The sequence below is a fragment of the Pseudonaja textilis genome, chromosome 1, assembly GCF_049901715.1.
Source record: "Pseudonaja textilis isolate UNSWEBS1 chromosome 1, rPseTex1.2, whole genome shotgun sequence".
Classification (NCBI taxonomy): Eukaryota; Metazoa; Chordata; class Lepidosauria; order Squamata; family Elapidae; genus Pseudonaja; species Pseudonaja textilis.
Window position 1 is genome coordinate 232,238,445 of NC_141990.1, and position 17,606 is coordinate 232,256,050.

The 17,606-nt window shown below is 38.6% G+C and overlaps 1 protein-coding gene and 1 pseudogene across 8 annotated transcripts in view; both read left to right on the forward strand.

The window, feature by feature from the left end:
- TSPAN4 (tetraspanin 4) overlaps window positions 1–17,606 on the forward strand; it is a 754,211-nt gene that overhangs the window by 208,848 nt on the left and 527,757 nt on the right. The window lies entirely within an intron of this gene.
- Window positions 1,202–17,606, forward strand: part of LOC148128094 (uncharacterized) — a 142,742-nt pseudogene continuing 126,337 nt past the window's right edge.

Genomic DNA, 17,606 nt, shown 5'->3' on the forward strand with positions numbered 1-17,606 from the left:
CCCCTGGAAAGTCCCAGGCGGTGGGGGAGAGGCCCAGAAAGGCCCTGGGGGGTGGGCGAGGGCCTAGCATGATGCAGGCTTACCTGTGAGCAGGGCAGGCAGATCAGGGCTGCTCAGTTGGGATGCAGGCACCACATGGGGAAGTCAGGTTGGGCAAGCCATGAAGGGCCCAGCATGCGACATAGGAAGGGAGAAGTGGCTGGCAAGCGGTGGGCGGGCGAGCTGCGCAAGCGAGCGAGCATCAGGTGGGTGGGGCAACTGAGCGACCGGGGACCGGGGAACTGGTCGTGGCCAGCCAGAAGTTGCTACCAGTTCCATGACCCATGCCAAATTCTTGCTACCAGGTCACTAGAACCGCTGCAAACTGGCTGAATACCTCCTCTGGTACAGGAGCTGTAGAGAGTGGATAGAGCTTGTATGTTGATTTCCATGTCTGCATATTTCACATACTTTTTTTTACAGTTGCCCCATACAGTGAAATTTGTGTGATTTGAGTTCCCCTTTGCTCCATGATACAAGTATTCCAATTGCCCTTAAAGTTGGGAAGGGCTCCTCTAAATTGAGACAAGCAGTGTAATGTTTTCCTGCATATAGATTGCATCTGTGCGTGGTGCTTTACAAGAATGTGGCTTTAAAAACCAATTAATGCATCCATTGAAATAAACAGATAATAGGGCATTCTTTGAGGCCTTGAGTATTTCCTTGCGGCTACAGATTGCAAAGGAAGAATAACACTGCTGAGCAAGACTGTCTTTCACGAAAGTTTGTGACTTATTATTGGTCTTCATGTAGAGGAACACTTGAGAAGTTCCAAAAAAAAAAAAAATGCTAGGATTTCCAGAACTGCTTGAACAAGGCTGCTAGATATCATAGCCCTCAGAAATCTATGCTTAATTCTTAAAGGTCTCTTCACTTCTTCCTTCCATCCACCATCCACTTTCTCTTTCAACTAATTGGTTCTTTTTGGCACGACTCCCATTCTGTGTTCAAGGCCCATCCATCAGTGCAGAGCTGGTGGAAAAGCAAGCTGACATCACATTTGCTGATCCTGATTGCCAAAGTCTATTCTGACCCAAGAAGAAAATCAACAATTGATGCTGTCCATTCAATTTTAATGTGAGACATGTTAAGAAAAGGATTAGGTGGGTTTTCCTAATTTATTCCCCCACTCTTCAACCAAGTGAGGTCTGCCAGTCTAAAAATGACCATCAGTCGTTCTCTCAGCATGGAGCAGGATGGGGGTAGGTGAATGCCAACTAATTTAGCTATTTGTCAAGTTAGGGTTAGGGTGGTAACTTGGTAACTGGTAGAGACTTGGATCTACTCTGCTGGTGTGACCGCTCAGTTGGACTGTTTCTGAACATTGATAGATAACTTCACTTGCTTCAGTTGAAAAGGCTGATTTATCTTCTATTCTGTGAAAACTCTGAAAAGTTCTATAGATGAGATTTATTTGAATGAAAAGAAAGCTGCTGCTGCTTTTGGTTTGCTCAGTGTAGGTTGTGATTGCAAGTTGTGTTTCTTAGTCATCAGTTAAAATTTCTTGCTGTAGGACTCTGAAATCTTGGAGGCAGAGTTCATTTCTTAAGGAACTGGAACATAGCACAATAGCAATAGTATTTAGACTTATATACCACTCATAGTGCTTTACAGCACTCTCTGAGCGGTTTGCAAATGTCAACATATTGCCCCCAACAGTCTGGGTCCTCCTTTTAATGACCTTGGAAGGCTGAGTCAACTTTGAGCTGGTCAGGACTGAACTGCTGGCTATGGCCAAAGTTAACGTGCAATATTGCATTCTACCCGCTTTGCCACCACTGCTCCATACCTGTAAAGGCATTGACAAAATATTTTAGTCTGTCCATGTTCTCATAAACTCATCATCGCAAATGGAGTCGTATCAACCATTTGCACTGAAAAGAAAGACTTTTATATTTTTTCCTCTTTGATCACTTAATGAATAAGAAGCCATTACCAGATTTGAATGAGAAGGTCAGAGACAATTCTGCTACAAAAGCTATTTGTTCACAAATTGCTTCTATTAAATGGAAGCGTAATTTTACTCTGTATTTAGTATATATGTGAGGTTATCTAATGTTAAATTAAAGAAGGGCTTTTGTTTTTTTTGACCTTGTTGAATATTCTTAGAATATGGGACGTGCTAAAGAAAGTGAGGTTCAAAAGGGTTTTTTGAGATTTTATGTACTGTACATGTTTGGCTATTGTGATTATTATGCTAATTAAGCAATTATTATATAATTACTATATTGGTAATGGAATTGCTGTATTTTTCTGAAGTTGTACTGAAATATACATAACAATTAAGATTGTTACTGAACCAGTTTTTAGTGGGCTTCTGCATCCTTGCTGGTTCATAAGAATATTGAACTTGGTAATTTTGGTTGGATTCAGCGGTTAGAATGACACAACAATGAGGTTGTGTTTTCAGTCTGTTTTTTCCAATATGGTTTTCCTGCAGATATGGATTTCAGAGTCTTGTTGGTCATATTGATCAATAGCTATGCTCAATGGGGATTATGGGAGGTGATGAGCAATATACTTGGAAATACTATTTTGAAGAACACTGGCAAAGATTTTGCACTATTTACTTATTCTAAGAGATTCTAAGCAGGGGTGGGATTCTACCAGTTCTATCTGGTTCTGTAGAACCAGTAGCTCTGAAGAGCAGCAGACTATAGAACCGGTTCTATGTCTGCTGCTGTTTTGGCCCACCCGCCTGCCTGGGCTCTTACCTGACCTTTATTTCCTGCTTTTTCAACCTCAGTTGCTTTGTGTGGCACAGCTGCAGTTGAAAAAGCTGGAAAAAGGGGCTTTTTCAAACACTGCGCACCCACATGCAGCACTGCTCAGCTGTCCAGGCAGCAAGCTGATGACGATTCACATGCAAAATGTAAATCACCGAACCGGTAGTTACACCAGTCAGATCCCACCCCTGATTCTAAGTATTTCCATTTTGTGAATTTGCAACATGTCTACTGAAATATAACTCACTTCCTGCTATTCTCAATATATTATAATTCGTTAAGCCATTTTCTGATAATGGAACAGGCATTTAAAATATAAAAGTTAAAAAAAATCTGGAATATTTTGTATGTTCTTAGTTTTCCATGTGCCATGGTTTTATGATACGAGTTATTACCTTCAAAGGCTCCTCCAAACTAAGATTATGGATATAGACCAAAGTGCAGTAATATGAATTGTCACTAGTTGTCACCCATTTACCATTGAAAAAGAAGATCTGTGGGGAAAGAGAGCAAAGCAGCTGCTCTTATTTGCAAGGAGAGCAATAACTACAAAGAAAACCTCTGCCATTGCAGCTTGTTTTAAGGTGGGGTTCAGAATCATCTCTCTGTCACTGCCTCGACTCTGGAGTTTACTTGGATGTGCACATAAACATTAAAAGCAAACATAAAAATCCTCAAAGGTTCAGTATTCTTCTTAAGAATATTTGGTCTGGGTGATAAAATACCTGGGGTGGTTATTTGTTAAAAGGTGGAAAAGTGAGAGAGCAAACATGGCACGGTGTACAGGTTAAACAGAGAAGACCAGACAGAGCCAGATGCTGTGGGATTATAAGGGTGATCCTGCTTGAGGTGGGTTTGGAGGTAATCCCAGCTTAGCAAATAGGTTTGGATATGAAATCTGTTAAGATACTGTAAAATGTGAAAGGATTCTGATTAAATAACGATGTTCTGATAAAGGTAGTAGTTGCTTGTGAAGGCTACCAATCCACATACAGATGGGAGGTTGTACAATTTGCCTCATGGTGCAACCGGAACAATCTGGAACTAAACACACTCAAAACCATAGACATGGTGGTAGACTTTAGGAGAAGCCCTCCCATACTACCACTTCTTACAATTCTAGACAACACCATATCAACAGTAGAGACCTTCAAATTTCTAGGTTCTATTATATCACATGACCTAAAATGGACACCTAACATCAAAAACGTCATCAAAAAAGCACAACAAAGAATGTTCTTTCTGTGCCAATTCAGAAAGCTCAAACTGCCCAAGGAGCTGCTGATACAGGTCTACAGAGGAATTATTGAGTCTATCATCTACACTTCTATAACTGTCTGGTTTGGTTCTGCAACCCAACAGGACAGACACAGACTTCAGAAGATAATTAGGACTGCAGAAAAACAATTACTACCAACCTGCCTTCAATTGAGGACCTGTATACTGCACGAGTCAAAAAGAGAGCTGTGAAAATATTTACAGACCCCTCACATACTGGACATAAACTCCTTCCCTCAAAATGACACTATAGAGCACTGCACATCAGAACAACTAGACACAAGGACAGTTTTTTCCCCCGAATGCCATCTCTCTGCTAAAGAAATAATTCCCTCAACACTGCCCAACTATTTACAAAGTCTGCACTACTATTACCATTAATCTTCTCATTACTCCTTATTGCCCAACCTCTCCCACTTGTGATGTATGACTGTAATTTTGTTGCTTGTATCCTTACGATTTATATTGACTATGATTGAGTATGATTTGATTGCTCATTGTACCCTATGACTATTATTAAGTGTTGTACGTAATGATTCTTGACTCTTGACGAATGTATCTTTTCTTTTATGTATACTGAGAATATTTGCACCAAGACAAATTCTTTTTGTGTCCAATCACACTTGGCCAATAAAGAAGTCTATTCATCTATTCTATTCATTCTAAAGGTAGTAGTTGCTTGGGAAGGCTACCAATCCAGCAAGTTGCCGTAATGGGCTTTTGAAAATATCCTCAAAAGGCATCAAAATCTTATAAAGTTAAAACCTTGGCAAAGGCTTCTTTGAATGCTGATTCTGGGTTGTCTTCTATTGCTGTCCTTTCAGCTATTTCTGTTTTAGAGCATGCCATGCCTAGACACCTATGCAGTCTTTGTATAGTTATAATAAATGGCAGCTGCTTCCTCAGCACTTTGGGAAAAAGATAATCTATTATAGATTGCCTCCGTAGATTAAAACTATTTCCACTCATTGCGTTTGTTAATATTTAAGGTGGACAGTGAAGGATAACCTAGGATTTCTTTGCAGGATTAAGCCTCCCCTTCTGCTGGATGCTGTGTGTTCACCTGAATGGCGAGGCTTTTTTTGAATGTGTAAGCAAACTATTAAGTAGACATCATCCACCCCATCCAAAATGTTGAATAGGTCTTATAGCTTAGTTACGAGGTAATTGAAATTGGTATGGTGACTTTCCCTAAAAAAATTAATTATCTCTAAGTAAAGCAGAGGTGTCAAACTCTCAGGGTCACAGTGGTGTCATATGATGTGTCACGACCTTTTCCCCTTTACTAAACTGGCCATGGGTGTGGCCAGCTTCGGCCCACAGGCCATGTGTTTTACAGCCCTGAAATAAAGGAACTAACTAACTTGAACTTGAAGATTAGCCTTGATGTTTGGTGCTTGCTAAGTGTGTGTAGTGACAGATTTTATTTTCCTGGGCTCCAAGATCACCGCAGATGGGGACTACAGCCGAGAAATTAAAAGACGCTTGCTCCTGGGGAGGAAACCTATGGCAAATCTAGATAGCATACTAAAAAGCAGAAACATCAGGAGTGATGCCATTTTGAACACTTTTGAACAACCACCCGATTGACTTTAAGTAAAAACAGAAGAAGAAAGAAAAGACTAATGACAAAAAACACCTTTTTAAAAAAATCACCAGATGATCCCAGACTGTTCCTTCTTGTTTCTTTCCTTTACTTTTCCTTTCCGTGGGTTACTGTATCCTTTAATAAGATTTCAGTTACAATGTATCCTTGGGAGTCTTTTCAAAGTTTCGCTTGTAATCCTCTTTATTTTTCCAGGTGGCACTCCATTTTCCCATTATTCCAAGTCCCACCCTTTTGCCTCCACTCTTCTCCTTTTTAGGGCTTTAAAATGACCAAAGAAAAAGTCTTTATTTTCCTTTTGACACTTAAATTTCAGCTTAAAGTTGCCTATTAGTGCCAAGGTAAATTAGTACAGATTTCTTTCCATATCACTTGTAATTGTCAACATAAAGGTGAAAAAAGGGGAGGATTTAACCTCCTTTTCTCTCTCATTCGCTGCTTAAGAATCTTCTTTCAGAAGTATCCCTCTAAGTACTTTTAGATTCAGGGTACCTTGCTTAGATGTTCTCTGTTGTTTAGCCCGGTCTGTCCTGCTTTCCTTTTTGTCTTCCTCCTGCACAATCTTATCCAGTCGGGTTCTTCTTTGAGGTGGCCATTTCTGACCACTGCTGCAACCGCCTTCAGGAAAGGGAGTTTACACCAGACAAGGAGAAGAGATGCGGCTCCCCTCCACTTGGCTAGCAGTCTCCCCCCCCTTCACCACCTCTACGGGGTGGCTTCAGCCCCGAATCCAAAGGATCAGGCGCTCCAGCGGCGAGCACAGATCAAAACCCCGCACAATCACGGATTTTGGTCTGTCACTGAAGAAACCCAAACCAGAAAAAAACTGACTGTTTTCATATGTGGTGGACCTGTCCAGAGGTCAAGAAATATTGGAATATAATTTGATTTTGGTTAGAAGAAATAATAAAACAGAAAATTGAATCCAAACCAGAACTATTCCTATTAGGCATAATAATGGAAAAATATAATAAAAAATATAAATACATTATGCCACATATTACGCTGCTAAGATTTCTAATGCACAATTCTGTAAGCAAGAAATTGTACCACCAGAGGGTGTTGTTATTAAAAAAATAGACTGTGCAGAGATGGACAGACTAACAATGAAATTAAGAGACAAAGAAGAGTCAATATATTATAATGTCTGGGATGCCTGGTATGAATGGTTTAAGAATAAAAAGAAATCAAAATGGCAATTAGGTATAGAATAAGAAACCATGTAAATACTGATATCTATATTCATATCTATCTATGTATGGTATACAGCTTTGTTCGGGTATTTTCGCACGTCATTATAGTTGTGCTTTTAAAGTTGTAGCAACGTTTTGGCAGAATCTCATCTACACAACTATAATGACAGTGGAAAATACCCGAACAAAGCTGAATACCATACATATAAATACCTGTGAAAAGTTAAGAAAACAAATATCTATCTATCTATCTATCTATCTATCTATCTATCTATCTATCTATCTATCTATCTATCTATCTATCTAGTTGAAATTGTATACTGAAAGAAATGTGCATATAGAAAGATGATAAGGAAATGTAAAAGATGTCTTGACATTGATATGATGATGTACAAAGTTTTATTTTATGTTTTTAAATTTTCAAAACTAACTAAAATATACTAAATAAAAAAAGACATTTTTCGGTTAAAAAAAAACACCTGACTGTCTGAGAGAGCATTGGTTGGGCAGTGTTTGTGATCAGAGTTGCATTTTTTTGGAAAGTTTTATTAGCAAAGTATTGTACATTAATCACTTGAGACATGTGTCCTGACATCAGATTTGTAGCATAAAGGAAGATTTGTAGCATAAAGGAAGATGCATAAAGGAAGGAAAAGTGAAGAAATGAGTAGGAGGATGGAAATTAGCTGGGGGTTTGCACTGAGAGGAAGTGGGGACTGAGTGACTGAGGAATGATGCAGTCACCCTTGTCATCTGACCAATGCCAGAGGCAAAAACGATTCTTCCCTTGCTTCTTCAGTTGCAAGAATGTAGAATATTGATAGCAGTAGACAGTTATTGGCCCAGGGAAACCTGTATGAGATGACAGGGACAAATGTGATGCTGTAGCTACTAGGGCTGGGCAGTACTTTAGATCCAACGCCAAATAGGTGCTTTGGAAGATGTGAGGGCAGCAAAGGGATGTGCATGTTTTTGCAGACATAATACAGGTAGTCCTCGACCTACAAATACAATTGAGCCCAACATTTCTGTTGCTAAGTGGGACATTGGTTAAGTGAGTTTTGCCCCATTTTATGACCTTTCTTGCCACAGTTGTTAAGTTAGTAACACAGCTGTTAAGTGAATCTAGCTTCCCCATTGACTTTGCTTGTCAGATGGTCACAAAAGAAGATCACATGACCCTGGGACATTGCAATTGTCATAAATATGAAACAGTTGCCAAGGGTCCAAATTTTTATCACGTGACTATGGGGATGCTGCAAAAGTCTGAAAAATGGCCATAAGCCACTTTTCTCAGTCACATTGTAACTTTAAACAGTGACTAAATGAACTGCTGTCCAATACAACTTCGCAACTAACAACAACAAAATGAACTGTTGTAAGTCGAGGACTATTTGCATAACAGAGATGAAGTGAAGCACAACGGAGAGAATATGAAGTAATAAGAAGCAAATGTAGCAGGGACAGAGTAAAGAAAATGATAAGTCATGATATAAACTCCAAAAGAAAACTGGTAGTTTGAATCAGCCCCGAGCCATTTTAACCTATTTTGTATGGATAATATTGTAGATGTTTTTGCTTTTTATCCAAAAATTTCAAAACAAAGCCAAGGGTTTATTACAAACAAAACAAATACTACACAGATACCCAGAGTTTTATGCTCCTTTGCAGATGTTGTGTTTTAGCACACAGAGACAAATATTCTTTGCATATTAAGATACTTTAGAGCCGGAAGGACCAAGCTATTGATGGCCAGGGCCACATTTAACAAATAGCAATAGCACTTAGATTTATATACCCTTCATTGTGCTTTACAGCCCTCTCTAAGCAGTTTACAAAGTCAGCTTCTTGCCCCTAACAATCTGGCTCCTCATTTTACCCACCTCGGAAGGATGGAAGGATGAGTCAACCTTGAACCTGGTCAGATTTGAATTGCCAAATTGCAGGCAGATGGCAGCTAGCAGAAGTAGCCTGCAGTACTGCACTCTAAGCACTGTGCCATCTTGGCTCTACCTGTTAGATGTTGGAGGCCACTCTGCATGGAACCAGCATTTTCTAGCATTGTTTTATTGTTCCTCTCATATCTGTGTTCAGCTTCTTTTGTATTTTATTCTAATTAACTGTGTGTCAGGTTTCCAAGTGAGAAACCCATTCAAAAAGAAATAAGCAAAGTCCATCTTCCAAAACAAATTTCTTTTATTTAAGTAAGCATCAAATCGGCAAAGTCTGTTGTAATTCTGGATCTGGCACAAACCGGAATTACACCACATAATATTGTAAATTAGAAATAATCCACATCCCCCAATAGAATTAAATTAACGTTGCCTGGTGTCTTCAATCTCCATCTCCGGGTCTCGGCAGGGACAGTTTCTGTTCCCACAGGAAAGAAAATCACCTAGCCAAAACAATCCTCACTATCTAACCACTCCTCCCACCTTAGGAATGTGGCGAGCCCGAAACCCTCCCCCATTATACCAGCAAAGAGAAAGAAAGAAAATGAATATATGATGAGAATATAGAGCTAAATAAAATGGCTACATATATGTCAATTTGGGGCTCGACACTGTGATTTCTGTATTCTGCATGTTGGTCTATGACAGAATAAAGATTTGATGATGATGATGACACTGACTACATGTTCCTATTTGGCTCTGAGTAATTCCATTTGGGAATATGATTTTGGACTGCACAACTTTAATTCCTGAATCTAGTTGAGAACATAACAGTATTATATTGAATGACTTCCTAGTTCAAGGATTCTGTTATGGTTTTAGTGCACACACTCTAATTATTATGTTCTACAATTCCTAGCCTTGACTGGAGAGAGTGGTAATTGCAATTATAACATCTGTTATGTACATGTTTTGCTGTGTTGTGGATTTCCTGGCTTTAGGTGGCTCTTGCTCATATGGTATGGCATTCAAAATGGTGTGTAGGTATATATTTCTACTACTAGGTAGGTATTTATTAAAATCTAGCTGGAAATAAAATAGAATAAGCTTTTCTTCTGCATTTTTATAAATTGTTTTAGGTTAAAAACATATGCCTCTTTGCTCATAAATATGTCATGCTTTTTTGTTGTTATTGCTGTTGTTTACTTTTGCTGATGGCAGGTTATTTACTGTGTGTCATTTACTGCTCAAGCAGATGGGTTTTTTTTTTCAGGATCAGAGAAAAGCAAAGTCCCAGGGGGAAATTAAAATCCCACATTTTTCTAAAATTACTTTTAAAAAGGAGAGAAACACAAAGATTGAAATGGCTAGAGCATCTAGCTCTTAAATGTCTTTGAATGCTCAGTATCTAATTGAATCATAATATTTTCTTTTAAGAGTTGTTTCCATGTGAGATTTTAAATTTCAAGTATTGTAGTAGTCATTGTTGTAATGGTGCATCATTTTCCTATCAATGTTGTTTGTTTGTTGCAATATTTCCTGGGACTAATGTTAGTATCAACTCTTTGCTGCTGGGTACTATCGATATTCTGAGTACTGAATTCTTGCCAACCAACATTGAAAGATAGACTTCTAACCTATTTGTACCTTTTACCTTGGAGTTAGAAAAGCAATAATATCTGTGTAGGATTTAAAACATGATCATCTGAAAGGGCATGTTTAATTACAATATGCCAACAACTTGTTTTACTTATGAGGATAAGACAGTTTTTTAAAGAAGTTATTAATACCTGTTTGGCAAGAAGAACACCATTTGATACAATGGACAAAAATGACTGGCAATATTGCTAAACATAATCATACTAAGGAATAATAATGATTTTTGGCTTTGTTGTAATTTTGAAACTTATTCTTTATGGTTTAGTGTGATGTGAACATAGCCATAAGTAAAAAATGCAAATTAACTCAGCTATTATAAATGTCCTAAGTGTTATAAACTATGGTGGCAGATGGACTTAGAACTGGGGAAAAAAGCACAAGGTATCAATCTTAAAAGTGACATTATGATAGCTTTATCCATGTGACTTGAGTTTTCTGTTACTTTAGTAACATGTAAAAGTTAGTCATCATTTGGTAATGGTGGTACTTCCTAGACTAGCCTTCCCCCCGTTTGGTGGCCTCCATTTGTCTCAAAACAAAACCAGGGGATATTTGGATTTTTGGATGCTGCTGAACTGTAAAATTCAGCAGCTGAAATGAGCATGACCAATGATGAGAGAAGGTATGAGTTCAGTAGGAAAAGCAGATACCTATTGCCTAGAAAAAGTGAAAAGCAGTTGAACTCCAGATTAGAGAAGATTGATAGATTATATGTCATCAAGTCAATGTTTTCTCTGAAAAAACAGTTATATAGACCTTCCAGAGGATGATCAACCTCTAACCTGATGCATCAGATCAGTGGGTGGGATTCAAATTTTTTTATTATTGGTTCTGTGGGCGTGGCAGGGGAAGGAGACTGTAAAATCTCCAATCAGAGGGGGTATTTGCCGGTTCTCTGAACAACTCAAAATTTCCGCTACCGGTTCTCCAGAACTGGTCAGAACCTGCTGAATACCACCTGTGCATCCAATCTTTCAGTAGTATAGTTGTATAGTATAAATTGCTATTGTGACTATAGTCAAATCCATCCATCTTGCTGATCACCATCCCTTTCCTTCTACCTTTTCCAAAGTTATGGTATCCTCAGGAGAGATATACCTGCATTTAATGTGTCCAAAATATAATAATTTGACCCTTCACTTAATTAGTACTTTGGGTGAGGAGCTTACATTTTTGTTCTCTGATGTCCCTTGCATTCTCGAGAGGATTCTCTACCATCAGTGCTCTTTCTACCCTGTTTCTTCCAAGTCCAACTTTTGTATCTCTAGAGCAGGGGTGTCAAACTCGATTTCATTGAGGATCACATCCAGGTTTTGTTTGACCTCAGGGGCTGGGGTGGGCGTGGCCAGGCTGGGTGTGGCCAGCTTGGCATCACTCATGTTGGTGGTACTTGTGGTGGCCCAAGTGCTCTGCCAGAGAAAACAGGCTCCTAAACTTTGTTTTTGGCTGCGATGGCCTCCTGCAGCCCTCTGCCAGCAAAAAATAAAGCTCGGGTGGGCTGCACATGCCCCTCTGGTCCCCATTTTCATCCGCAACAGCCTCCTGCAGCCCTCTGCCAGCAAAAACTGAACTCAGGTGAGCTATGTCTCCTCGGGCCCCATTTTTGGTCATGACGGCCTCCTGCAGCCCTCTGCCAGCAAAAGTGGAGCTTTGTTTTCACTGGCAGAGTTCTGCAGGAGGCCATCATAGCCTAAAAACAGGGCCTGGGCAGACCGTACGGGATCCTCCCAAGCTCCGTTTTTGCTGGCAGAGGCACTGCGGACTGGTCCTTCGCTGTTTCCAGGGTGTGGTGGTTTCTCATGGAAAGAAGACACAATGCAAGGTTGTCCCGGGATGAGAGCCCAGAGCGAACTCCGAAACCCTCTTTTATTAGAAGCAGTTTTTGTTAATGCCCTATCACGAACGCATTACACCACACAATATGCACTGATCATTCGCATAAAGTGCAAGGCTGCAAAATTCAAGCTTGTTACAGTTCTGGTTTAGAAATGGCAACAATTTGTCCTTGTTCCTTGCTCCGTGTTCCAGCCAACCTTCGCAAGACTCCGTTGTCTTAGCACGTACACAAAGAACAAAGAATCATAGATCCCACACAGGGTGACCCTGTGCACCATGTAGGCCAAATCTGGCCCGTGGGCCTTGAGTTTGACACCCCTGCTCTCGAATATCCTAAGGACAACTATTGCCTGCACAATTCTGACTCTGAGAGGTATAGATATCTGAATATCTTTTCCACTATCCCCAAAGCTCTAGACTGGATAGTAACAGTGGAATGTCAGAAAAAGAAACAACTTCCAAGCATAAATAGATTAGACACAAGTAAAAACTTTATGCAGATCTTTCTAGCAAAACATTCTTTCTTTCGTTTCTATTTGTTTCCCCCACCATTGACCAAAACCTAAATTTCTTTAATGTAATTTAATATTTTATATTGCACATACATTCTTTATATTATGTTATGTTAATTATTTTATGTTGATCATATGTTGCTCACATAATACCCATATTTCCAAGATGATTATTTGGTGAGTGATGCCCAATTTTATAACCTTTTCTCTGCTATGGCTGTCATATGAATAATTAGAATTAGAATTCTTTATTGGCCAAGAGTGGTTGGACAAATAAGGAATTTGTTTTGGTGCAAATACTCAGTACGTATAAAAGAAAAGATACATTTGTCAAGAGTCAAGAATCATGAAGTACAACACTTAAAAATAATCATAGGGTACAATAAGCAACCAAATCATACTAGGAAACAGTCAATATAAATCATAAGGATACAAGCAACAAAGTTACAGTCCTACAATCACAAGTGGGAAGGGATGGGTGATAAGGAGTGATGAGAAAATTAACAGTAATAGTAGTGCATACTTTGTAATAGTTGAACAGTGTTGAGGGAATTATTTGTTTAGCAGAGTGATGAGGTTCGGAGGGAAAACTGTCCTTGTGTCTAGTTGTTCTGATGTGCAGTGCTCTATAGTGTTGTTTTGAGGATAGGAGTTGAAACAGTTTGTGTCCAAGATGTGATGGGTCTGTAAATATTTTCACAGCTCTCTTTTTAACTCGTGCAATATACAGGTCCTCGACTGAAGGCAGGTTGGTAGTAATTGTTTTTTCTGCAGTTGTTAAGTGAATCCTACGTCCGTTAAATGAATATGGCTCCCCACCCTTGACTTTGCTTATTAGAAGCAGTCAGGAAAAATCACAAATCAAAAATCTTTGTAAGTACAAGGGCCAGTCACAAGTCATTATTTTCAGTGCCATTATAACCTTGAACTAAATGAATGATTGTTAAGTTGAGGGCCGTACCGGCCTGCCTTTTCATTATCATGATAGTGTCATTAACAGAGCACAGGTTATTCATGTCTCTTTCTCCAGTTTTAAAACCATACTTACGTTCTTCCAGTCAGTTTCTCTCAATATATTTGAGGGGGCTGGGATGGCCTGATTTTAAATTGCATTTTATTTCCTGCTGTTTGGTTGAGATGAAAGAATTGCTGTTGTTAAGAAATATGAAACTGATAAAATTAGAAGATCGTCTTCTAAAATTAGAAGATCGTGGTTTGGATGGTTGCTTACAGTAGGGATCTCCAACCTTGGCCACTTTAAGCCTGGCGGACTTCAACTGCCAGAATTCCCCAGCCAGTAAAGTTGGCTGGGGAATTCTGGGAGTTGAAGTCTGCCAGGCTTAAAGTGGCCAAGGTTGGAGACCCCTGGCTTACAGTATGATAAAGTAAATGTAGATTTAAAAAATCATTATATCAGGAATGCCAATTGATAAATATGGGGATAAATAAGTACAAACCAGGCTATATCCCAAAATACTGCTGTTATACTGGTTTCATCCCAAGAAACATTTTATAGAAATGAAACAGTGGGCAAAGGCAGCAAATGGTTAACATATTAAGAGTTGCTACTACAGAAGAAAATGGAGCACTTAGGATAAAATCAATTAAAAAACTGACTGCAGAGTGATTTGGTAGTGTCTCAAATGCACAGTTAAGAGAAAGATTTAATACCAATTTTAAAAAGGTACCAGGAATAAAATGGGATAAAGTGGAATTCAAAAATTAATTGTGTAGAAATGATGAAAATGTGAATTGCTAAAATACATAAACTTTTGTTGAGATTTGAAATGGAAGAAGAGCAAGTTAAAGAATGTATGGCAAAATGGGCCAAGAACTTTGGTTATAATATTCAGATGGATCAATGGGAAAGAATGTGGTTAAAATATTTAGAGTTTGTATTGTCTTATGATATAAAAGAGAACTTGTTGGGTATATGGATACACCAACCAGGTTTGGGTTGAATAAATATGTAAACCTAGTTTTAAGTGTTTTGTAGCTTTAAGCACAAGAAACTGCAATGTCATTGTGGGTGCGGTTGCAGGCAGTAATAAAGGTAGGAAGGGAAACGTAATAGACCCGGCTTCTGGATGCACCTGGTTTTCTGATCCTGGTCTCGAGTTCCTGGTGTTACTGGTCTCTGGTCTGTCTGCCTACTTTTTCCTCCTGTATGAGATGTCTACTGTGCAAGATACTTCTCTCTACTGAACACAAGGACTGTTTGTTTGGTGAGCTGTGGATTCAGCATTGTCTTTGAGAGGAAGGTATCTTAAGAAGAAGATTTACAAGCAGATAACGACATTGTATTTACTGTTTAAAAGACTAGGTAACTGGTTAGATATACTGGATACTGACATATGGACTGAATGACTCTTCTTAATCTCTGTGTGAATTAAATACCTATTTTAAAACCACAAACAGTGTTTTTGTCTCAAGTGTGTGTATACTCTTGGGCCCAGCCTCACTCTCATTTTGGCTGCCTGGCTTGACTGCTGCTGTGCACTCAGCTCGGGGGTTTATCCCCAAACACTAACATAACTTTTTAAAAATGATGTATCATTTGTACTGTATATGATACCAGAGAAATTGTCTGAGATGTAAAAAGGTATCTCTAAGCATTCTTGGAAATACGAAAAATATAAAGGGACATATAAAGTCATTCTGACTTTTTTCTGTTTCTTGGACCATTCAATCCAACCAAGTTTCCTCTTTATTGTTTCTAACTTTGGCATTCAAGTCTCGAACAATGCCTACTTGTGCCAGGCAACAGAAATAACTTTCATATCATGGGTGACCCTGCTGGTGTCAATATTTTTGGGGTATACTCCACCACAACAAAGTGGCATAATTTTATTGTTTATTGTTTATTTTATTTGTTTGTCAAACATGTACAAGATAAATATGAACATAAACAAGAACAAAGGAAGTAAATACAGATACACGGGGACAGTAAGACAGAGACGGTAAGGACACTGGTACGCTTATGCATGCCCCCTTTAAGGACTTCTTAAGAATGGGGTGAAGTCAACAGTAGACAGATTGAGGTTGAAGCTGTGAAGGGTTGAGGCTGTAACAACAGAGTCAGGTAGAGCGTTCCAGGTGTTGACCACTCTGTTCCTGAAGCCGTATTTTCTACAATCGAGTTTGGAGTGGTTTACCTTGAATTTGTATTTGTTGTTTGCCCGAGTATTATTGCGATTGATGTTGAAGAAGTCATTGACAAGGCAAGATGTTATAGCAGATAATTTTTTAAACTATGTTTAGATTGGACTGCAGGCAGTGCAGTTCCAAATTGTCCAGGCCCAAAATTTCAAGCTTGGAGGCATAGGGATAATGAGACCTATGTGTATTTGTATATGTGTGACTATGTGCCATGCACACACACACACACACACACACACACACACACAAAACCCACAAAATAAATCTGGTAATTAAAAATACATAGAAAAATAAAAAATGCTCTCATCTTGAAAATATCACAATGTTAATATCAGATGAATCTCCCTGGGATTTTGCATCTGTGGCCATGACTTAGAAGATTGTCTCTCCAGAAGATAGCTTTCCCTAATTCTGAGGACATTTTATAATGTCCTCTAATAATGACAAGAAGAGAAATGAGGTAGGTGTGCATTGTATAATAATTCTGAATAAAATATTCTGCACACTTTGTTTGTTTCCATTTGAGAATTTGGTATCAGTCTGCTTTGTAACTATTCGTCTCTCTTAAATTTCCCTTCCCTTCCCCTGTTGCATTAAGCAACCACACATTCTTAAATAATGTATATTTGTAACAAATACACATTCCTATAAAAAGCCATGCATTTCAGCATTTACCCTCAGGAATTAGCAATTGATTGATTGTCTTTCATAATTATATTTCTAACCATCTGAAGGTACAATGCATTATTTGGAATCTATGATCAGTGTTATTTAGAGTAACTGCGTTTTAAATCACCAGGCCTTTGGGGTTTGTGTTGATTAAGAGAAGAATGCCAGATGTCTCAGGTACACTAGGTGTCAAGAAGGGGATTAATTAATATTTTGAATAAATATGTAATTTTCACAGTACAAGCTTGCAACTTTGCTTAAATAAATGTAAAAAGCTATCGCCAACATTTTTGACAACCAACCAGCAAGGAAAAAAAACATTTTTTTTGTTCCTTAAGTACTTGAGAATCACATAGTTGGAATAAACACATCAGGGGAAGCTTAGAATAGAATAGAATAGAATAGAATAGAATAGAATAGAATAGAATTCTTTATTGGCCAAGTGTGATTGGACACACAAGGAATTTGTCTTGGTGCAAATGCTCTCAGTAGACATAAAAGAAAAGATACATTTGTCAAGAGTCAAGAATCATCAGGTACAATACTTAATAATAGTTATCTACCAGTCAGTGACTACTTCAGCTTCAACCACAACAATACAAGAGCACACAACAGGTACAAACTCAATGTAAACCGCTCCAAACTTGATTAGACAAGAACAACTTCAGCAACAGAGTGGTCAATGCCTGGAATGCACTTCCTGACTCTTTTGTTACATCCTCTAACCCCCAGTCCTTTAACCTCTAACTATCCACTATTGACCTCAGCCCATTCCTAAGAGGTCTGTAAGGGATGTGCATAAGTGCACCATTGTGCCTACCACCTCTGTCCTTTTGTCCTCATTTATTTGTACCTATTCTTACTCATGTTTATACTTATACCTATTATCTTGTAAGCAATTGACAAGTCAAATAAATAAATAAATAAATAAATAATAGTCATAGGGTACAATCAAATCATACTAGGAAACAGTCAATATAAATTGTAAGGATACAAGCAACAAAGTTTTAACCTGTTTGCATGTGTTTTCACCCCCC